The following is a 24,683-nucleotide window of genomic DNA, read 5'->3' on the forward strand; positions in this document are numbered from 1 at the left end:
AGTCAAGTATTCAATGAAGTGAAAGCACGAAGACTATTACCAGCTAGGCAGTAAAGATCAAGATGGAAGGTAGTATGAAGCCAATCAGAATAGGTACTCACACAGTGAAGTCAAACAGATAATGCAAGCAAGCAATGACTTCACGAAGACAAACTGTAAGTAAAGAGAAGTGAGAGATAGAACCAGTAGCTTCAGGAGGACAGAGATTTGTTCGACCAGTTCCAGTTGCTGTGTCAACTGTACGTTTGGTTAGGGAGGCTGAGATTCAACTCAGAAGACCGCGTCTTCACCTTATTCCCCTTGAGCTAAGGACACCTAGTCCTCGCCCAATCACTCTGGTGAGTCTTCAAGGTAGACTTCCAAACCTTCACAGACTTCGTTCACCGGCAATCCATAATGACTCTTGGATGCTCAGAACATGACGCCTAACCGGCTGGAGGATTCACAGTCCTCAAGTGTAACAAGTCTTTAGATCACGCGGACAGAAAGACTTTAGTGATGCCAAACACTCTTTGGGCTCTGGGTGGTTTGGGCTTTGTCCTCGCAAGGATTCTCTCTTGAAAGCTTCGGCGGTGGGTTGCTCTCAAATTACAAAAGTCGTGTACTAACTCTGAGCAGCCACCAATTTATGGTGTAGGGGGTGGGATATTTATAGCCACTGAGCAACGCGACCTGATTTGTCCGAAATGACCCTGGGTCACTAAGGAACTGACACGTGTCACAACGGTCAGATTTTAAACACACGCGACAGCTTGACTTGGGATACAAGTAAAGCTGACTCATCCGACTCTGGATAAGATTTGCTCTCATTGTCTTTGCTCGAAGACATAGGATTTGGTTGAGCATCACTTCAGTCACTCTGACTTTGTTCACTTGGACCCCACTTATCAGTACGGTGGTTCCTATGACTCAACAAAGAAGAAAAGGGAACAACAAAACAACTAAGTCTTCGCGCTCCATAGTCTTCACGTGATGTCTTCTCATGTCATAGTCTTCAACGTGAATACCTTCACAGACCACCATTGTCTTCAATTTCTTCACACATTTTTAGGGGTCATCTCCGGTAGGTAAACCAAATCAATGAGGGACTACTACCTGTGTTATCCAGCAATTCTCACAAACACATTAGTCCCTCAACCAGGTTTGTCGTCAATACTCCAAAACCAACTAGGGGTGGCACTAGATGCACTTAAAATCTCCCCCTTTTTGGTGATTGATGACAAACTGGTTGAAGTTTTCAACAGGGATAAAAGTATGTGAAGTTGTAAAGGATTAAGAGATTGTCTTCATAGGTGGCAAAAAGGCTCCCCCTGAAGATGTGCATATAAATGTTTTGCGTTGGAATGAAAATGCACATGGCAAGTTGTACTTGTGGAGATCCTCTTCACCATATGAAGACAATAGATCATGCATGAACAGATATATAGGAATAATGATATGCATAATGAAAAATGGACGTCTACGGAATGACTTTATGCGGGATTTATCATCGCACATGCAGAATTTATCGTCGCATCACAAAACAGCAGAAAAAGTAGCAGACGACCATCAAGTTTAAGTGTTACAACTCAAAGAACCAAATGTATCAAAAACGAGAGTTGTAAACACCAGGCAAAAGTATAGCAACCACCCATATGGACCCGCTTGAAGACTATCAACATATGCTTCTCCCCCTTTTGTTAGTAAGGACCAAAAAGGTTTGAAGACATAGTTGCTACTCGTTCCCATGAGGAGTAGGTGAAGCAGCAGGGTCGTCATTGAGGTTTGGCCGTGCAGACGAACTTGGTGCAGTGTTGATACGCGCCGATGTTGGAGGTGGTGAAGTAGCATCATCGGCGTCATCAAGGACTCTGGCATTAACAGTTGTCGCGGAGGAGGAATACTCTGAATCTTCAAGAGACGGGGTTCGACGCAAGACAACATTCCTCGGAGGAGTTGTGTCGAACTTGAGTCTTTCTGTGAAGCCATCGTCTTGAAGATCAGCTCCAGCACTGAGCAATGTCAAACTCTTCCAGGACCTCCGACAGGTTTCATGAGTGACAAAGGCATTCTTGGTGGCACGGTTGCGAATGCGATTGACATCCACCAAGAGGATTTGCATTTGACGCTTTAGCCAGTAGTGATGCTTGTCGTGTTTCTGATGCAAGGCCACGAGAAGCTCTCGGTCATTGAGCACACGAGATCGCTTCTAAGGCCTTGGAGCAATAGTGCTTTCTGTGGCTTCAGTACGTGCACGAATGTCGGCATTCTGGGAACGGGGGTCCCCAGACTTGCCTGCCTGCGGCCTGCGGCGTGGCTCAAAGGAGGCCCAGCACAGCCCATCTTCATCAACGCAAGCTGAAGACCCTCGCGAGGGGCCAAGCCTCGCGGGGCGGACGACAAGGAGCTTCCTTAGGCACGGCCTCGTCAGGCTGGCTCATGAGGAGGCGGAGAGTTCAAGGCGGGGTACCTCGCGAGGTGCCCATGACGCAAGCCATGACGACCAAGGGCGCCAGTCGGGCGCCAGCCCGTGCAGTGTCCTCCCTTCCTCTTTGGTGCAAAGGGAGCAAGCGCAGGCAAGAGTATCAAGCAAAGGCATCCATTTCGGTGCAACAAGACCAAGACCAGCCCAACGGCTGGAAGGGAGTCATCGTGGAGCCCAAGCCGGTGTCATCACCAGAGCCTTTGGCAAGCGAGGACCAACTTTAGTCAGGATAAGTGTACCCGTTGTTCCCCTTCAAAATGGCCAATTGTTGGCGCCCTTCCCGCTCAATATTTGGGAAGAGGCCCAGGGCCTTCGCCTATAAATAGGGCTAGCCACCCCCAGGGCAGAGACATCTGGATCCTCATTAAGAAACCAGTAGTTAGAGCGACCGAACCCCTCTCATCAGTTACACCAGCCAAGAACAGACCCTCGCGAGGCTGTTCTTCCTTGTATTGTTCCTCATTAGCCCAAGAGGCAATCCACCACACCACACACTGGAGTAGGGTATTACACCAGAATGGTGGCCTGAACCAGTATAAATCTTGTGTCTCCTGTGCTGTTCTGTTGAGTAGTTTAGGTCCCAGCGATTCGGCGAGGTGCGAGACGGCTGAGGGTTGAATCTCCGCGCGCACCCCAGTGTTCGAACCTCAAGGGTCTGCCGGAACCCGAAATCTGATATCTGGTGCGCCAGGTAGGGGTGTGCCGGGATCCGCCTTCTGCCGCCTCGCGCCCCGTCGCATCATCATCACCATGTCCGGCGACCAGGCGGGCACCCAGATCATTGGGCGGCTTGGCCCACCCGCGCAGAGCCGCTCGCCCTGGGCGACTCCATGCCCCAGGCAGCTCGCAGTCCGCAGGGCGCTGTGGGCCGCGGGCGACGCGGCCAGACCTCGACGGCCCTAACACCACGGCAGACGCAGTCAGCAGCGAGGGCCTCCAACCACGCCGCGGCAACGGCGCCGTACACCCGCCGGGAGCAGGCGAACTCAAGGGCCGCGCTCACAGTGGCCCGAGAGTTGCTGTAGTGCAGACTGATGGAAGGCGGCCGCGACGTGCTACTGGAGCGGGTGGAGGAGCTCCTGGGCTTCGCCGCCTCGGGGGCTCACCCCTTCTGCACCCCGCTCCCACCTCAAGCCCACGGGGGCGCCACGTGCAACCGCGTGCTCCCAAGCTACTCCAACACCAGCGAAGCCGTCAGCACGGGGCCGGCGGTGGCACCGGCTCCGCTCCCCGTCAGTGAAGAAGGGCTCGTTACGGCCCACGACACCCGTGGGCCGCCACGCTACCATCACCAGGCCGGCACATCAAGCAGAGCTGCATGGCACGTGGAGCCCTACGGCGCAGCCTTCGGGATGATGGCCGCGGAAGAGTACGTGCCCCACATGATGGATCAAGGGCACCCGCGCGAGGGCAAACAAGGTTCGCTCCTCAGCCCGAGCTGGGGGGACGAGGCTCCACAAGCTGAGCTCTTCCAGGAACCCCGGGGCGGCCCCGCCGGCCACGCCGGGAGTGACGATTATCGGGTACCACTTATCCCTCAGGAGCAGGCATACACTAATCATGGGTCGCAGGAGGTGCAGGTCGCCACGACGAGCAGCGGCCCCACTCCAGCAGTCTCTTACCCCTCAGGAGGAGGGTGTCGGGGGCTGCAGGAGAGGGGTCGAGATCCGACATCACCACCGCGGCATTCGGAGCAAGGCGTTCCTAGGAGGTAGGGCCTCCGCTGGGGAGGAGCCTCAGGGCCTGCCCCTGGCGGAGGACCTGTGGTCGTCGGGGGAACCGCTGGCGACCGCCCTACCCCATTGGCGGCGTCCTGGTTTCCGGTCGTCGTTGATGGCACTAGGGTGTGGTGCAAGGCAGGGCCCTCGTCTGGCGATATGAAGCAAGGCCGATACCTGTGAAGAAGGCCCAGTGCCTGTGAAGCTCGCCGCCCCGTGACACTCTCACGTAATAATGAGTGGGGCTGTACACGCCCCGGAGTCTCAGGGGTGCCGGCCTCAGGCCCTGGGGCTCCCTCCCACGCCCAGGGGCAGCACTTAGCTCCGCGCCGGTGAGAAGACGTCCAAGACTAGACTAGGTGCCGGACGCGGCCTTTTGTTTGCTTTCGTTGCTTTTCCCTTGGTTGCTGCTTTCCCCCGCTGGATTTAAGTTGAACTCGAGTTTGGAGTTTGCGTGTGTTGGGGATGGGGTGCTTAGTCTCGTTCGAGCAATCTCTTGCGTTTCGGTTACGACCTCGCCTCAGCTGCCTCCCCTCGCGAGCCCCTCGCGAGCCGGGTCTGGCCTAGCTTGCGTGCAGCCCAGACTGCCGCTGACGTACCCTCTCAGGAGGTTTATTCGCTGCAGATCCCACGGATTCGACCGAGAGGCGCTCGAGGCACCGCAGCCTCCCACAAATTATTTCAGGACCTGCACAGGACAAAGGTAAACTAACTAGCCGGCTCGGCACATGGCCAACCACTCGGCACGGGCCTATGAGCAATGTAGCATTAACTAAAGCGCTGAAACGTTGGTTTTACATGAGGGGCACCCCCTCCCAAAAATGCTCTCACAACCGTCGGGACAAAAGCCTGAGTTCTATTCATGCAGGATAAGGAAACAGGAACAACGTGCTGTCAGTCGGATAAATCTCCCAATGCATCCTCAGGAGCGCCGCCCAAGCTGTCGCTGGCGTCGCTGGCCTCGCCATCACCCTCCGCGTCACCGCCAGCGGCGTCAGGGCCATTCACCATGCCTCCCTTGTCGGCGGCCACGATCACGCCGTCATCGTCTGAGGCGAAGGCTCTGACAAGGGCGTCCATGTTGTCTTCCACCCAATACGCCAGGTCGTCTCGGACGGCCTAGGGGATTGGGGCGATGGCGGCGTCGAAATCGAAGTGGGGGTCCATGTTCCGGAGATGGCTGAAGAAGCGGGAGAAGGCACGCCCAAGCAATGCTCGACTCCTCTCCTCCACCAACCTGTTGGCACGAGCCGACCGTGCCTCCAGCTGCGTCACGATGTCGGTGAAGAACTAAAGATTGCCGGCGTAGTTAATAGCACGCGGCTCACCAACGGCCGCCTCACAGATGACACCGAGGGCCGTGTTGGCTCTCTCCCGAAGCGTGGAGAGCATGGGGACGTGCTCATGCTCCAAGAGCCGCCGCTGGCGCATCTCATCCGCGTTTTGGCGAGTGATAGCCTCAGCCTCAACCACCTGTTGGCGAAGAAGGAGCACCTCGGCATGGGAAGTGGCCGACTCCCCCTGTGCCGCCTCAAGTGCGACCCGCAAGGCATCGGCTTGCCTCGTAGCTTCCTCCAGGTTGGCCCTAAGGGCGATGGTCCTACCTTCAGCCTCGGTCCAGACCAGCTCTAGCCTCTCCTTGAGCTCGCACTCGAGACTCAGGCGCGCTGCCGCCACCCGATGCCCAACTTCATCGGCGACACGGGCCTCCCGCGCAGCGACGTCGTCCTCCGCCCGTGTCACCCAGCGTTCCCTCGTCTCCAGGCGCTCGTGCTCGCGCGCGCGCTTGGCGGCTTCTAGTGTCAACGCCTCCTCACGCTTCTGGATCTCTGCTGGGTCGCCGGAGGCCACCTTCATCGACGCGAGGGCCGCCCCGCGCAACTCCACCTGCTCCTCCAGTGAGCGGCACCGGGCCAAGAGTTCCTGTGCCCGCTCCTCCGTGGCCTCTCACCGCCGGTCAGCTTCCCGGGCTTCTTCGACGGCCTGAGAACGGGCCTCCCGAGAGGCCGCCAGTGACGCCTTGGCCTCCTTGTCATCAAGATCACGCCGGCGGTGTGCAAGGGCGGCAGCCGCCTCCAGCTCGCGCATCTCCGCAACCAGCCAAAGGCCCTCGGCCTCAAGGCGCGCGTCCTCATCCGCAAGTTCCTCACCAAGCATGTTCACCGCGTCAGACGCCCTCCGAAGGAACCCTTGGCGAAGAGCGCGACGCTCCCGGGCGCGCTCGAGTACGTCCTCCACACCATCATCCGCCCCAAGCAGGCGCCGTGGGGTGCGGATCAGCACTCCCCTCTCGGGTAGGGGGCTGGGTGCTGGCACCCTCGAGATGACCGGGCGCGCCCTGCCAAAGGCCCGACCTAAAGCCAGCCCATCTCCAAGTAAAGAGCACCGGGAGTACCCCAGCCAATCGCGGTCCACAGCCAGGCCAGAGGCCCACGGCAGGCTGGCTATGCCACGGGAAGGCCCGCGAAGGAAGACCGCGGGGAGCGTAGGGCCAAGTTGCATTTCAGGATGACTCATCTCGCCGACCGGCCTCACCACGAGGGACCGGCTGCTCGGGATGATCGAAGACGACGGAAGAGGTGGAGACGAAGGGGATGGCTCCTCATCCACCCCGTGAGCTCGGAAGGAAGGGCCCTGCAGGGCAAGAGTCAGAACAAGCAACAAAAGAATCAGGAACAGGGAAGGGAGAAGGCTTACTCGTCGATGGTGTAGTACTTCCTACGCTTCAGCAGGCGACAGGGGTAGTCGTCGCCCAGGGCCTCCCTCCTCTTCCGTAGGGCCTCGAAGTCCATGCGGAAGCGACCCAAGCGTTGAGCGCAGGGGTCAGCTTGCGGCGAGGAGGAGGCATCGAAGAGACTCGCATCAGGGGCGTCCGCCTGGTGCACGCTGCTGGACGCTCCATCAAAATGAACGGCTGGAGCCTCGGGAGCCTCAGCCTCAGGCGCTGCAAGCAGCCTCTCGCCACCTTCAACTGCGGCAGCACGGGCCTCGGGAGTCGCTCCCTCATGAGCGCTGCCCAGCGTTGTCGCCTCGACGATGGCACCTTCGGCCCCCGGAGGCTCACGCCTCCCTGCACCACCACTTGAGGAAGAGTCGCCCCGGGCGGCTGCAAGGGCAACCACCACCACTAGGTTTTCGCGAGGCCCCTGGAGGCCAGCGGGGCACGGCCCCCATTCGTCGAAGATGGGCATTTGGCCCACAAAGTCGCCTCTGTTCGACCAGAGGTACAGCAAGGCTCCCCCATGACGAATGTCGCCAGGGGAAGGACCCCCAGTCAAGACCAAGAGCACCTTCCTCAGAGCTTCAGGCGTCAGGTCCCCTTCCTGGAGCCGCATACGGTCCTTGCGACCGCTGTAGGCCCACATTCAATGGGCGTGGAGCTGGAGAGGGGCGACGTGGCACAGCAAGAACTCCTTCACCACCTTGGGCGCCATCACGCCAAGCTTTCTCAGGAACTCGAAGCGGTGCCAAACGAAGGCAAGCCGGGGGCTCGCGAGCGTCACTTGGCCCTAGCCTGAGTTGGGGACAGCAGGCGAAGATGGCTCCGTCAGCAGGGAGCTGGGCACCCCAACGTCCACATACAGCCACCGCTCGTGAAACCCAGGCGAGGGCGGGGGAAGGATGAAGTCAATTCCGGAAGCCGGTGTCTCAGGCACAGCGATGAAGCTCACGCACCCCGAGCATTGAGTGGGGTCGACAAGGCGCAGATAGAAGAAGTGGCGCAGCAAGGCAACCGAAGGAATGATGCCCGTCATTGCCTCGCAAACGAATGCAAATACCACGAGAAGGGTGATGGATTCAGGACCCAGATGCATCATATGGATCTGGTAATGGGAAAGCACGGCATTGAAGAAATCTGAGAAGGGGGGAACCAGTCCTGCCCAAAGAGCGTCGGCGAAATACCAGACTTCGGTGGTAATCCTGTCAACGGAGAAGCGAGACGCAGGCCAGGCCGTCGTCCTCCCGCACTCATTGAAGATGGTGGCCAGGGCCGAGCGGACCTTGCCCAGGCCTTCTTGGTTGACTATGACCGGCCAATCGATGGCGGGGGCCGCCGTCGACGGCGAGCGAGGCGGCGGCACGGGTTTCTTCCCTTTTCCCTTCCTCGGCGGGGCCATGACGACAGGAAGGGGATGGGGAAGGCTCGATATTAGAGTGGATGCAGGAGCTGGAGTTCGATAGAAGGAAGGACAGGGAGCACACAAGCAACAGAAGGGGGAACGGCTGTGTGCGGCAGCGTGTCCGCCTAGCAAGGCACGAAATAAGGAGGCGTGGGGGAACAGTGCCGCCCACGTCCAATCAACCGCCACGCGGAACCCAAGGCCGCAGGCTGTTAGGGCCCGTGATGCTTCGCACTTGCCCTTTCGCCTCTCTGCTCGGACAAGTTCGGGCGCGCCGTGGGCCCGGGGGCTACAGTCGGCGTTCTGGGAACGGGGGTCCCCAGACTTGCATGCCTGCGGCCTGCGGCGTGGCTCAAAGGAGGCCCAGCACAGCCCATCTTCATCAACGCAAGCTCAAGACCCTCGCGAGGGGCCAAGCCTCGCGGGGCGGACGACAAGGAGCTTCCTCAGGCACGGCCTTCTCAGGCTGGCTCATGAGGAGGCGGAGAGTTCAAGGCAGGGTACCTCGCGAGGTGCCCATGATGCAAGGCATGACGACCAAGGGCGCCAGTCGGGCGCCAGCCCGCGCAGTGTCCTCCCTTCCTCTTTGGTGCAAAGGGAGCAAACGCAGGCAAGAGTATCAAGCAAAGGCATCCATTTCGATGCAACAAGACCAAGACCAGCCCAACGGCTGGAAGGGAGTCATCGTGGAGCCCAAGCCGGCGTCACCACCAGAGCCTTTGGCAGGCGAGGACCAACTTTAGTCAGGATAAGTGTACCCGCTGTTCCCCTTCAAAATGGCCAATTGTTGGCGCCCTTCCCGCTCAATATTTGAGAAGAGGCCCAGGGCCTTTGTCACGTCCCTAGCCTTGCCATGCACTTGGGCTAGCTTGGTTGCTGCATCACGTATAAATTTCATTTAAACCTGAAATGGGGATTGTTCAAACCCTAGCACCAGATCAAATCAAATATATTCAACCTAAAATAATCTTCAATGAACCCAAAATGCCCTTTGGAAATGTTCATGATTTTTGATAAAGGTGAAAACCTCTGGCAAAAATGATGAGCATATTTCTTGGCCATTTATGGATTTTTGAATTAACTCATATTGTATTTGAATTGGGGCATTTAAATTCTATAATATTTTAAATGCTCTAATAATTCTGAAAATAGTTGAGGGCTGTCGCATAAATTTAAGAAGGTGCCCACAATTATTTTCAGGATTTTTAGAAGTGCTCTGGTATTTTTTAATAAAGCCCAAACAGTTACAGATTAGAAGAAAAAGAGAATTAATAGAGAAGTTGAGAGAGAGAGAGAGAGAACACCCACCTGGGCCACTTACCTGTAGCCGGCCCAGCTGCACCGGCCCAGCCCACCGTGGCAGAGCGGCTGTCTTCAACCTCTGCCAGTAGGCAGAGGCGAAGTCGCACGCGCACACGCGAAGGCCTCCACCTCCTGCTTCGCGGTGGCAGCCTCCCCGACATCCTCGCGACGCCACGGAGACACCCAGAGCCTCCCCTCGTTCTCCCCTCTCCCTCTGGACCGCTCCCCCTCCTCTAGCTCTCTCTTCCCCTCTCTTCCCTGTGAGCCCCGAGAGCACGCCGTCGCCGTAGCAGTGGCTATAGTCCACCACCCGCCCAACCAGCACGGCGAGGAGCTCCACCACGACACCGTGGAGCTACACACTGACGCATGCGACCACGGGAGCCCTGCAACGTCATCCCCGGCCTCATCTTCAACCTCCGGCCGCCGGTGACCTCGCAGTCGATTCGCGGGCTCCAGCACTTCCCCGACCTCGTCGTCGACTCTGCTAGTCCCTACGTGAGCCACTCTCCATTTTCCCCCTGGAATCCCCGTCGTTCCCCTCCCCTAGCTAGCTTCCCCACCTTGGCCGAGCGCCGCCGTCCGCCATTGCCGCCGTGCCGCCGCTGCAGTCCTCCCCGGACCAAACCAAGCATGTGCGCGAGCTCCTGGAGCTTCCCCAATGCTATGGTGCTACTCCTCTCGCTTGCTAGCAAGCTACAGCCTCACGCATGACCGAACCCGAGCTCCGGCCGCCGTGGCCGCGCTCCTCGCCGTCGCCTCCGGCTGGCTCCACCACCCGACGCGCACTGGTCTGGGCTCTCGAACGAGCCCAGCCACGCTGCGAACGGGGCACCACAGCCCGTTCCCGAGTGCCCCGCCGCGTCAGCTGCCGGCGACGGCTAAACGCCGGTGGTTTAGCCCCGGTTGACCAGGGGATTTGACCTCCCCTGGCTCTATGACATGCGGGACCAGCCCGGCTAATTAATCTAGGTTAGCTTAAGTTAAAACGCTAATTAATCCAGTTAGTTAGGTTAGTAACTGACACGCGGGCCCACTGGTCAGTTTGACCTGGGCCACCCGTTGACCTGCTGACGTCAGCATGATGTCATGCTGGTGCAGTAAACTATTTTCTGGTTTTAGTCTAATTTAAATAACCAGGAAATTCCAGAAAATAGTATAAACTTCTAAAAATCATAGAAATTCAACCGTAACTCCAAATGAGATAAATTATATATGAAAAATGATCAGAAAAATCCAATCTATCCATCTGTACCATTTTCATGCATGTTAGAACAACTTATGGCTTTTTTTTAGGATAAATCATATCAAGGGCATTTAAACCTTCACATATGGAGTTTGAATTTGAATCGTGTATTCAAACCAACTTCATTTAACTTGCTGCTAGTTGCATTAGCTCAAACCACAGCATATTGCCATGTCATGATCATGCATCATATTGTGCATTGCATTGATTGTGTTCTTCCTTGTTTGCCGGTGTTTGTCCCCTCTCAGTAGACGACGTACCGACGAAGAGTTCAATGACACCGATGAAGAAACTATATTATCTTCAGAAGTGCCAGGCAAGCAAAACCCCCTTGTTCATTCCGATACAATCCCATTCTCTCTCTCCTGCTCTCTTTTACTGCATTAGGACAACAATGATTCAACTGTTACATGCTGCAGTAGTTGAACACCTTTCCTCTGCATGACCTGTCATTGCCACAGTAAATAGATGAAACCCACTAGCATGAGTAGGAGTTGTTTGAGCCCTTATGTGCCTACTCATTCATGCTTGTTTGTCATGCCTGCTACCGCTTAGAGTTGAGTCAGGTCTGATTCATCGGGAATGAATTGGAAAGTGGTGAACATGTCCTACTATGTGTGAGCTAAGTGTGTGAACACGATTTGGTAAAGGTAGCGGTGAGAGGCCATGTAGGAGTACATGGTGGGTTGTCTCATTGAAGCCGTCCTCGGGAACTGAGTTCTGTGTTTGTGATCCATGAACAGCTACTACCACGCATTGGATTACTTAAGTGCCCCTCTCGACTTATTAATCAACCTGATCTCTGTCCAGGAGTTGCAACTAGTTTCTGGTGTTTGTAGGTAGTGTTAGTAGTCTACCAAGTGGCACCCGGTACAGGTGGGCTTGGGACAGACTAGGCACAGTGGACCGGTGTACCAAGTGGCACCCGGATGGTGGACTTGGGAACCCTGCACACATCGTTTGGGGCCGTGAGCGACACCTCGGCCGGATCTCCTTGCGGATGGAACCCGAATAGGCGATAAACCTGGACGAGAGACTTGTGTGATTAGTCAGGTCGTGGCCGACTCCCTCGCCAGGCTTCCGCTTGAAGGTTGCCGAGATACACGAGGTGTACATGGCGGTAAGTGGCGAGAGCGTGTGTGCATAAGTACACCCCTCTAGGGTTAACATTATCTATTCGAATAGCCGTGTCCGCGGAAAAGGACTTCTGGGTTGCCTGTACAGTTCATAGACAAGTGAAAGTGGATACTCTAAAATACGCAAGATAAGCGTGAGTGCTATGAATGGCGTTCTTGTAGGGAGACGGGAGCGGGTTCATAGTGGTGTATTGATATGGTGAATATGTGGACTCGTGTGCGCCACCTCAAAAGAGTTACATGCAGTCGTAGTTCAGGATAGCCACCGAGTCAAAGCTGGCTTGCTGCAGTTAAACTCCACCCCCCCCCCTTTGTTGATAATGATGCATATGTAGATAGTTCTGATGTAAGTCTTGCTGGGTACATTTGTACTCACGTTTGCCTATTTTATGTTTTTGCAGAGAGACTTTAGTCTCGCTAGTAGTTCCGCTTGGACTTCGACGTTTAGCTTGTTACCTCAGCTACGATCTTGTGCCCTCGGCAGGATCTGGTAGATAGTCAGGCTTCTCAGCCTTTTTCATTTATAGATGTCTGTACTCAGACATGTTAAGCTTCCGCTTGTGCTTTGACTTGTATGCTCTGAATGTTGGGTCGAGAGACCCATGATTGTAATATTTCGCTCCTCGGAGCCTATTGAATAAAATACTTGAGTTGTAGAGTCATGATGTGATGCCATGTTGTATTTGCACATATCGAGCATATTGTGTGTATGTTATTGAAATGCTTGCTATGTGTGGGATCTGACTATCTAGTTGTTTATCCTTAGTAGCCTCTCTTACCAGGAAATGTCTCCTAGTGCTTCCACTGAGCCATGGTAGCTTGCTACTGCTCCGGAACACTTAGGCTGGCCGGCATGTGTCCTTCTTCGTTCCTGTGTCTGTCCCTTCAGGGAAATGTCACGCGATGAATACCGGATTCCTGTTAGCCCGCTACAGCCCAGTTCACCGGAGTCCTGCTAGCCCAGTGCTACAGCCTGGATTCACTCGCTGATGACCGACACGTTCGATGTTGGGTCATGGATGCCTGTCCCTATAAGTTTGTGCCACTTTGGGTTTACGACTAGCCATGTCAGCCCAGGCTCCTTATCATATGGATGCTAGCGACACTATCATATACGTGTGCCAAAAGGCACAAACGGTCCTGGGCAAAGGTAAGGCGACACCCGTGGGAATACCGTGCGTGAGGCCGCAAAGTGATATGAGGTGTTACATGCAAGATCGATGTGGCATTGAGTCGGGGTCCTGACAGCTTTGGTATCAGAGCTTGACTGCCTGTAGGATTACCAAGCCAAACTGGTCGAAGTTGAGTTTAGAAATTCTTTAGTTATCTAAGGGAATTGATTGTGGGATGGAACGTAAGGCTCTTTTTACTCCTTATACCTCATGCCCTCTGATCCGAGTCATCTTATGTTTCCTACGGGGTTAAGGAACTAGGCTTTCTCTTCTTTCTATTAGGATCATGTGTTACTAATCCGTAGACCTATAGGATTGATGGTTCTAAGCCTTGGTCCAGTTCCTACTACTTCCGTGTATTCATAGCTGGTCTCAGAACCTTGATATTGTGCTTCTGAGTGGTTATGCCACCATTTTTGTAGCATGTCTCAAATCTTTTTGAGCATTTACAACCGTTATGCTGTCCGAGTCATCCCAGGTTTCTAAATAGTCTGAAGCATTTGTAAATCCCTCCTTCCCGTTCCCAATAATCCTTTGGGCCAGATTAACCACACTAATTGCTGAGTAGAGGTACTTTATTGCCTCGACATATATGTTGGAGTTATTATTATGACCCTAGGTGTCTTAAGAGTACCACCTAGTACCCTAGCCATGCTTTGTGTTCCCAGTGTGATGATTCTGGCCACCGTCATTCTCGAAAGCATCCCGTGATGCAATTTAGCTAGTAGATATTCTACTCCTGGGTTTTGAACCTGAGATTCACCCTACTTATTTCATGTTGATAGTGTTTGCTAGTTCCTTTAGGATATTAGTAACCTTTGCGATAGTCCTGGAGGTCCGTGGTATTTCCTTCTTCCAAATACCATGAACTGCTCATGGCGGAAGTTCTTTGAACCAAAAGACACAACCAAAGTGCTCTTGATGAGTTCTCTATTCTATATTGTGACTCTGCCAGCTCTACCTTTCTGCATGGGTTATCCGGAAGAAACCTGTTGAACTTGGTTCGACATGCTAATCCATGCATCCACAACTCAGAAATCATATGTTCTTTTGAGTTGTCCCATTTTAGTTGAATTCTGACCCCCCATCTATCAATTGATAGTCAAGAGTATGCGTGCATTCATTCATCGATGCCTATTACTCTTGTGGTCCATCAAGCCATTCTATTCAGAATGACTAGGAGAAACAAACTCCAGTACCTCATCCATATCCAGGATTGGGTCAAGTAGTTGTACCTCGCAGATCAAAATGCCAACCCAGCTTTTGTTCTGTCCTACCCTGGAGTATTACCCCCTTTATGCCAGGATTTTCATGAGAATTGCACCAGCTCTTGTGAATTCTTGACGCAGTGATACTTCTCGCCATCATTATTCATTTCTTTGTTTCTGTGTTGTTGCAACCGGAATACCGACAAGTGAATTGTGATGTGTGAAATCAATACTCCGAGCAACTCGTTGCCTGGTAGTAAATGGACAATATTCTCATCCTTAGCATGTTGGTTATTGAATCACCATCCTAGGACTGATTGTGGTACCTGGTCCATTTTTGTTGGTGCACTCATCGATCGATGAGTTAGGATTTTGTCAAACCCTCACTCCTTTGATCATATCGTCTTGCCGCGAAAAGCAATATTGTTCTTGAGCTTAATAGCATATCGGTGGTTCGTGATTTTCCGATTATCTTCTCGGAAGTATCACCAGGTTGTCACCTGACCGCTATGTTGAGCTCGTGATCAAGTTGGTTTTCGAAACCAACATTTCTCCAAGAATTCGTGTTGGATACCCTGAGCTAGTTGGTTAAGCTAAACAACAACTTGGAGAGTTGGAAGATAAAAGCTTGTCCGACTCAGTTCATTCCAAAGGGATATCCTTGTGTGTGTGTGTGTATTCAAGAAAGATGTTATCCTCATTGATTGATCCTCGTGATCAGTTGTTGGATCAATTATCTTGTTAAAACTTTGAACTGAGTGTGGGCTATCGTCAAATCAAAACAGAACCAATGATATTCGTAATGTTGTCTTACTCGTGGTTGATCCCTCGAGCATACACCATTACATCTTTTGGTCTGACCGATGCTATCACCTTGTTCACATAATTATGGAATTCCATTTATATGGAAACCTGGATGAATTGTTGCTGAGCCCATCGACAACATCCTTATCTTTTCCATAATTGTGTTGAATATTAAGCTAGTGTTGGAAACTTTGTAAGCAATGCCTTCGTGTTTCGTTCATGAAGGATATGTTCGATGAAAGAAGTGACTTCCTTTGATTCACGTGCATTTGATGCAAGTTGCCTCCGTGAATTCTAGAAAGTTTATTTTTGCCTCCTCCGGAATCATCCTAAGTCAGTCAAGCATATGTGCGAAGTATTCTATGGTTTGGAGACTTGCAACCTTCATCCCATATGTATTACCTAGCACCCCAAGCCACTGATTGATTTGTTCAAGGAAAGGAGTTGATGTGCGAATACTAGTTCATGCACAAGACTTCGATATCGATAATGATGATTCCCAACCTGAACTTGGTAGTGTTTCATCATAAGACTACTACGTGGCCATGCTTGTCTGCGACAGTGTGTCTACATGTGTGTAGCAGAACCAACTCATGTTTTGGAGTTTGCTATCGTAGCTCATTCCCCGAGAATCTCGCAACACCACCTTGTCGATTTGTGTTGCAAACTTTCATTTTTCTTTCTAGACTTAATGAGTCTGAATTATCCTATTACCAACCAGATCTGAATCTCAGGCAGATATGATGGTTGGAACTTCTCCCAAGAACTATGATATAGGTTCCAGTGAAGTGGACGCACCTAGCTAGAAGCACTATTATTGTAGTATCTTGTTTAAGTCATTTGGTCACCTCTCATGAGGATCTCGCATGACTTATTCTAGAAGTTGTTCCTTATGAATTTTGTGCTCCCAAAGTCCGACCTTTACTTGATGGCCATGTCGATGCTTTTAAGAAGATCGTGGTAGCTAGATCATAAAGGAGAACATTAGAAGCGGAGTGCTAAATGTCTCTCGGTCGATCATCCGGATTTTGTTTCCTTGGCCCCGCTAAGGTGAAATATGAGAAAGTGTTGTCTTCCTTTATATCCGCCTTGTCCATCACTATTCATCATGGTAGTAAGATGTGTTGCCAGGATCTCGGCACGGATGTTGGTAGGACCTTGATGAATATGGAAATGCTCAAGTTCTTGAGAGCACGCGCAAGCAAAATCATTCCTTGTGTTGTCTTTAACAAGGTAATCCACATCATCCATCCTAGTTTGAGTATACCATTCTTCCGAGCTCCCTCAAACGATCCATTATGATTTGCCTTATGCTGGTATAAAGAGTTTCAATGATCTCTGAATCAAAGGTAATTCTTTTTTCCACTTAAGAGAATATATCTACGAGTCACCTTCCCTAAGGTGCATCGTTATGGTAACATGGCAACTCAACTCCTCGCTACGTTGACAACCGTTCACCACCTTTTTAGGTGTGGAATTGTTGTCTACCTAGTGAACCCTCGTCATCTGTTACACTCCATCCCTTTGGATGTATGCTTCATGTCTCAGCTCGAGAGATGTTTTATGCCTCATTCTGTGAGTTGATCGTCAGTTGCTCGATCTTTGAGGAGATCAGTTCCGTAGAATTTCTTTCTATCGTCATCGTGGTGGATGAAGATCTCGAAAGCAAAGACGTCAAGATCAATTTGAATCAATGAACCAACATCTTCGAGAAGGGCAGATGGATCATGAAGATTGTGATAGTTTTGTGACCCCTTTTCCTCTTACCTCACGTCTTGAATCTCGGCACGAGATTCTTGTTTAGTGGGGGTGAGTTGTCACGTCCCTAGCCTTGCCATGCACTTGGATTAGCTTGGTTGCTGCATCATGTATAAATTTCATTTAAACCTGAAATGGGGATTGTTCAAACCCTAGCACCAGATCAAATCAAATATATTCAACCTAAAATAATCTTCAATGAACCCAAAATGCCCTTTGGAAATGTTCATGATTTTTGATAAAGGTGAAAACCTCTGGCAAAAATGATGAGCATATTTCTTGGCCATTTATGGATTTTTGAATTAACTCATATTGTATTTGAATTGGGGCATTTAAATTCTATAATATTTTAAATGCTCTAATAATTCTGAAAATAGTTGAGGGCTGTCGCATAAATTTAAGAAGGTGCCCACAATTATTTTTAGGATTTTTAGAAGTGCTCTGGTATTTTTTAATAAAGCCCAAACAGTTACAGATTAGAAGAAAAAGAGAATTAATAGAGAAGTTGAGAGAGAGAGAGAAAACACCCACCTGGGCCACTTACCTGTAGCCGGCCCAGCTGCACCGGCCCAGCCCACCGTGGCAGAGCGGCTGTCATCAACCTCTGCCAGTAGGCAGAGGCGAAGTCGCACGCGCACACGCGGAGGCCTCCACCTCCTGCTTCGCGGTGGCAGCCTCCCCGACATCCTCGCGACGCCATGGAGACACCCAGAGCCTCCCCTCGTTCTCCCCTCTCCCTCTGGACCGCTCCCCCTCCTCTGGCTCTCTCTTCCCCTCTCTTCCCTGTGAGCCCCGAGAGCACGCCGTCGCCGTAGCAGTGGCTATAGTCCACCACCCGCCCAACCAGCACGGCGAGGAGCTCCACCACGATACCGTGGAGCTACACACTGACGCATGCGACCACGGGAGCCCTGCAACGTCATCCCCGGCCTCATCTTCAACCTCCGGCCGCCGGTGACCTCGCAGTCGATTCGCGGGCTCCAGCACTTCCCCGACCTCGTCGTCGACTCTGCTAGTCCCTACGTGAGCCACTCATCATTTTCCCCCTGGAATCCCCGTTGTTCCCCTCCCCTAGCTAGCTTCCCCACCTTGGCCGAGCGCTGCCGTCCGCCATTGCCGCCGTGCCGCCGCTGCAGTCCTCCCCGGACCAAACCAAGCATGTGCGCGAGCTCCTGGAGCTTCCCCAATGCTATGGTGCTACTCCTCTCGCTTGCTAGCAAGCTACAGCCTCACGCATGACCGAACCCGAGCTCCGGCCGCCGCGGCCGCGCTCCTCGCCGTCGCCTCCGGCTGGCTCCACCACCCGACGCGCACTGGTCTGGGCTCTCGAACGAGCCCAGCCACGCTGCGAACGGGGCACCACAGCCCATTCCCGAGTGCCCCGCCGCGTCAGCTGCCGGCGGCGGCTAAACGCCGGTGGTTTAGCCCCGGTTGACCAGAGGATTTGACCTCCCCTGGCTCTATGACATGCGGGACCAGCCCGGCTAATTAATCTAGGTTAGCTTAAGTTAAAACGCTAATTAACCCAGTTAGTTAGGTTAGTAACTGACACGCGGGCCCACTGGTCAGTTTGACCTGGGCTGCCCGTTGACCTGCTGACGTCAGCATGATGTCATGCTGGTGCAGTAAACTATTTTCTGGTTTTAGTCTAATTTAAATAACCAGGAAATTCCAGAAAATAGTATAAACTTCTAAAAATCATAGAAATTCAACCGTAACTCCAAATGAGATAAATTATATATGAAAAATGATCAGAAAAATCCAATCTATCCATCTGTACCATTTTCATGCATGATAGAACAACTTATGGCTGCTGTTTAGGACAAATCATATCAAGGGCATTTAAACCTTCACATATGGAGTTTGAATTTGAATCTTGTATTCAAACCAACTTCATTTAACTTGCTGCTACTTGCATTAGCTCAAACAACAGCATATTGCCATGTCATGATCATGCATCATATTGTGCATTGCATTGATTGTGTTCTTCCTTGTTTGCCGGTGTTTGTCACCTCTCAGTAGACGACGTACCGACGAAGAGTTCAATGACACCGATGAAGAAACTATATTATCTTCAGAAGTGCCAGGCAAGCAAAAACCCCTTGCTCATTCTGATACAATCCCATTCTCTCTCTCCTGCTCTCTTTTACTGCATTAGGACAACAACGATTCAACTGTTACATGCTGCAGTAGTTGAACACCTTTCCTCTGCATGACCTGTCATTGCCACAGTAAATAGATGAAACCCACTAGCATGAGTAGGAGTTGTTTGAGCCCTGATGTGCCTACTCATTCATGCTTGTTTGTCATGCCTGCTACCGCTTAGAGTTGAGTCAGGTCTGATTCATCGGGAATGAATTGGAAAGTGGTGAACATGTCCTACTATGTGTGGGCTTGGGACAGACTAGGCACAGTGGCCTGGTGTACCAAGTGGCACCCGGATGGTGGACTTGGGAACCCTGCACACATCGTTTGGGGCCGTGAGCGACACCTCGGCCGGATCTCCTTGCGGATGGAACCCGAATAGGCGATAAACCTGGACGAGAGACTTGTGTGATTAGTCAGGTCGTGGCCGACTCCCTCGCCAGGCTTCCGCTTGAAGGTTGCCGAGATACACGAGGTGTACATGGCGGTAAGTGGCGAGAGCGTGTGTGCAGAAGTACACCCCTGCAGGGTTAACATTATCTATTCGAATAGCCGTGTCCGCGGAAAAGGACTTCTGGGTTGCCTGTACAGTTCATAGACAAGTGAAAGTGGATACTCTAAAATACGCAAGATAAGCGTGAGTGCTATGAATGGCGTTCTCGTAGGGAGACGGGAGCGGATTCATAGTGGTGTATTGATATGGTGAATATGTGGACTCGTGTGCACCACCTCAAAAGAGTTACATGCAGTTGTAGTTCAGGATAGCCACCGAGTCAAAGCTGGCTTGCTGCAGTTAAACTCCACCACCCCCCCTTTGTTGATAATGATCCATATGTAGATAGTTCTGATGTAAGTCTTGCTGGGTACATTTGTACTCACATTTGCCTATTTTGTGTTTTTGCAGAGAGACTTCAGTCTCGCTAGTAATTCCGCTTGGACTTCGACGTTTAGCTTGTTACCTCAGCTACGATCTTGTGCCCTCGGCAGGATCTGGTAGATAGTCAGGCTTCTCAGCCTTTTTCATTTATAGATGTCTGTACCCAGACATGTTAAGCTTCCGCTTGTGCTTTGACTTGTATGCTCTGAATGTTGGGTCGAGAGACCCATGATTGTAATATTTCGCTCCTCGGAGCCTATTGAATAAAATACTTGAGTTGTAGAGTCATGATGTGATGCCATGTTGTATTTGCACATATCGAGCATATTGTGTGTATGTTATTGAAATGCTTGGTATGTGTGGGATCTGACTATCTAGTTGTTTATCCTTAGTAGCCTCTCTTACCGGGAAATGTCTCCTAGTGCTTCCACTGAGCCATGGTAGCTTGCTACTGCTCCGGAACACTTAGGCTGGCCGGCATGTGTCCTTCTTCGTTCCTATGTCTGTCCCTTCGGGGAAATGTCACGCAATGAATACCGGAGTCCTGTTAGCCCGCTACAGCCCGGTTCACCGGAGTCCTGCTAGCCCACGTTCGATGCTGGGTCATGGATGCATGTCCCTGTAAGTTTGTGCCACTTTGGGTTTACGACTAGCCATGTCAGCCCGGGCTCCTTATCATATGGATGCTAGCGACACTATCATATACGTGTGCCAAAAGGCGCAAACGGTCCCGGGCAAAGGTAAGGCGACACCCATGGGAATATCGTGCGTGAGGCCGCAAAGTGATATGAGGTGTTACATGCTAGATCGATGTGGCATTGAGTCGGGGTCCTGACAGCCTTCGCCTATAAATAGGACTAGCCACCCCCAGGGCAGAGACATCTGGATCCTCATCAAGAAACCAGTAGTTAGAGCGACCGAACCCCTCTCATCAGTTCATCACACCAGCCAAGAACAGACCCTCGCGAGGCTGTTCTTCCTTGTATTGTTCCTCATTAGCCCAAGAGGCAATCCACCACACCACACACTGGAGTAGGGTATTACACCACAATGGTGGCCTGAACCAGTATAAATCTTGTGTCTCTTGTGTTGTTCTGTTTAGTAGTTTAGGTCCCAGCCATTCGGCAAGATGCGAGACGGCTGAGGGTTGAATCTCCGCGCGCACCCCAGTGTTCGAACCTCAAGGGTCTGCCGGAACCCGAAATCCGATAATGACGAGTATTGCCAAACACGAGAAGCAGCCTGAACACCTTCAACATGCTGAGAGGAACTCTGACGATCTGCATTGTGAAGATAAATTTCTTCCTTGGTAGGCTCTGGGTAAATGGCTTCGACGGACATATCAACCTCTGGCAGAAATATGAGATGGTTGCTTGCAGAGGGCTGATAGTCAACAGCAGAGTGAAGCTTGATCAGTCGCATAACCCAGGGAGCATAGAATTTCAGACCAAATATGTCTGAGCTAGATGCAGCAAATTGGCGAATGAAGAAATCCTGAGCATTGAAGTTGATGCCATCGAGAATGTAGAAGACCAACGTCTTCATTGCGCCTTCTAGCATTGCTGAGGAAGAATGTCCTTTGATGGGCCATGGAGTTTGCCTGATGATGTGATAGATGGTGCGGGGCAGATACTCTAGGTCTTCAACAAAGAATTCCTTGGGATATTCAGCATCCTGTGGTAGTGGCTTCATCATACTCAGCATTTGGCTCATATTGGGCTCTGGCTTCTGAAAGATGCTTTCCAACACATTGCGGTGAAGCTGACAACCAGGTTCATAGAGTTCACCTGGAGTGGACAGGCCAGTAAGCTCAATGAGATCAAGAGCTTTGGCTTCATGGTGTACATTGCTTGTCATCCACTCAAGGACCCATGTCTTCGGATCCCTGTTGTAGCCGCGAATGTGGAGAGTTGCATAGAATTGCAGCAGAAGCTCTTCATTCCAAGTCTCCTTATCTTTCACAAACTGGAGAAGGCCTGCATCTCGGAAGCAGTCAAGGGCTTCTTCTAAGTAGGGCAGGCCAGCAATGGCTTCACAATCCAGACGCATATGAGGAAATATGCACCCTTGATTGTATAGAACACAAGAGTAATAGTTGCGCTGCTGATAACTCCAGAACCGATCAGATGATATTCTTGGCTTGGAGTATGGGTTCTTGGCTCTATCGAAGAAGGTGTTGTGTGCAATGAAGCCATTGACATTGAATGATCCTGGTGCAAATGCAGTACCTGGAAACCATAGCAGCCTTGGTTTTGGCTTCTGAACCTGAGGCCTGTGCTCCACATGATAGTCAAACTGAGGTCCGGGAGCAGGCGGAGGGACCAGAATTGGCCATCTGACAGTGACCAGCTCGCCTTGATAGAATGCTTGCTCAATGGTGTGTGGCCTAGGTGGCGGAACAGGAGCAGTGGCATTAGCAAGGGCGTCAGGTTGCACATTTTTTGCAGGTGCATCATTGGCTTCATGCACAATGTTCATTGCAGGCGCCACATTATCTTTAGCCATGACAACGTCATTGGCTTCAGTAGTGTTGTTGGTGGCCACCTCAGGATTTTCAACCTCCACTTGAGTAGCTGGAGGGTCGGGCACAGACACGTTCTCCTCGAGAACAACTTCTTGGTTGGTAGGGGATGTAGCAACACGTTCTTCTTCTTGTCTTTCATCGGCTGATGCAGCCGGATTGTCTTCAGCAACATTGGCTTCGGACATTGGAACCGTCACAGAGGGATTTTCTTCAGGGAACACTTGACGTGCCACTGAGCTGGATTGGTTTGAATCTTCTTCTGTGATGGTTGTCAAGGAGACTGATGGCCTTAGACCTTTGCGAAGCCGTTTGAACATGGGGACGCTTTTGGTGATGGTGTAGTCTCCATGTAATTGTCGTTATTCACCATTGGGCTGGTGACTTGCGCTGGTGGAGGACGGGGTGTACTTGGTGAGTCTTGACTTGGAGTTGCTGGTTGGGGGCATCAGCCCATGAGGCATCCTGGGAGATTGGCGTCAAAGGACAACCAATACTGATGAGTTTGCTGTTCGTGAGAACAGGCGATGATATCGTTTGGCGCTCGATCTGAGGAAGGACTTCATCATCTACTACATTGTCTTGGGGACCAATGTCTTCAGCCGTGATGGGGTCAACGACTGGAACTTCTTCAGCTTCAGGAACCTCTGTGGAAGCAGGCTCATGAACTATCAAATGACGCTCTTGGTGTTCAGATGCAGGACGATCAAAAGGAATGGGCTCGACAATAAGGGGCTCTGTGGGAGCAACTCGATCCTTCTTCTTGGTCTTTCTCTTCTTGGTGGGTGGTGCATCATCAGTGGTGTTCTTGAGTTTGCGCTTTCTGGATTCGGCTTCAGCTGCCCTGGTTTTCTTCTGTTCCGAAGCCACTGTGGGAACCTTAGGCTTTGAGCCTATCATGCTGGCAGGGAAGACAATATGAGGTTCTTCCCGCCTTGGTGCTTCAGTTTGGGCCACAGTAGGCTTCTTTTTCTTGGCAGCCAGCTTGGGGTCGATGCCAGGATGCCCAAGTGCCTCGCGCTTCTCAGCTTCATTGTAAGCTTGAACACACTTGGCAGCTAGATTCTTCATGTGATCTCTTGAACCTTTGGCTTCTTCACGCTTCTTGCGAAATGCCTCCTTGAGGTCATGCAGCATCACCTTGAAGTTTTGAACATCAGCCATGCTGAGCTTGGCAACATGCTTCTTGAACTGCTCTTTCTCATAGTCAATCTTGTTCTTCAGTTCAACAATCTGCTGAGCCAGAGCCAGCTCAGGAGCAATGGCGCCTTGGAAAGAGACGCTGATGCCAATTGGGCGCTGAAGATCATCAAAGTTGAGATTGGGGTTGTCAAACCACTCATCAATGAAGTTATCCAGAATGTTTACATCGAAGAGGGGCAGATCACTGAAGATCTCCGCCTCTTGCTTGCCTTTGCCAGCGGCTCAAGAGCATCATCTCCACACTCATCATCTGATGACAGATCAATGGCTTCATTTTCGTTCCTCAGAACAGCAGCAGGCGTCAGGGCTTGACCAGAACTTTGAACATTTTTCTTCTGTGTCTTCTCTTTCTTCTTGGAGATGCGAGAGAGATCTTCAGAAGTGTTACTTGGAGCAGGAGGGGCAGTTGCCAATGGTTTCACTCGCGAAGCTTTTGGTGCAGTAGTCGTTTTTGAAGCCTTAGACTTCTTTTGCTTCTACGGCTTAGGAGGAGGAGCTGGTGCATCATCAGTGTCAGCATCATGACCAGAGTGATCCACATTTGCTCCTTGTACGGCAATGTGAGTGATGAGGCCGTCGAGGTTGTAGAAGGGGTCGATCCTGTTTTCATTGGCTTCACGGGTGCCATCTTCCCGATGAGCAGATGGACCTGGGTTGAAGTCAAGTCCGAATGCCTTCTTGTTCTTCACAGCAGAGTCTTTCGCTAACTGGAAGTTGCGCTTGAACAGATTGTCTTCGCGACACCATAGCAAAGATGAAGGGTCAGCATTATCTGGCTATGGTCCGCGAACCATGCACGGATAGAAGCCTTGCTCAATAGCTTCAGTCTTGGACCTGGGAGGAAGATTTTTGTATAGTATATCTCCCCAGCGTCGCTTGATGGCATTCTTTTCGGCATATTCTTCAGTTGCAAATCTGTACTTGAACCATTCCTCTGCCCAATATCTTCGAATCCATTGGATTCAATTCTTGTGTTCTCCATATGTTTCCTCTGGGTCTGTCTTGTAT

This window comes from Triticum aestivum, chromosome 3B, assembly GCF_018294505.1.
Source record: "Triticum aestivum cultivar Chinese Spring chromosome 3B, IWGSC CS RefSeq v2.1, whole genome shotgun sequence".
In the NCBI taxonomy this organism is placed as follows: Eukaryota; Viridiplantae; Streptophyta; class Magnoliopsida; order Poales; family Poaceae; genus Triticum; species Triticum aestivum.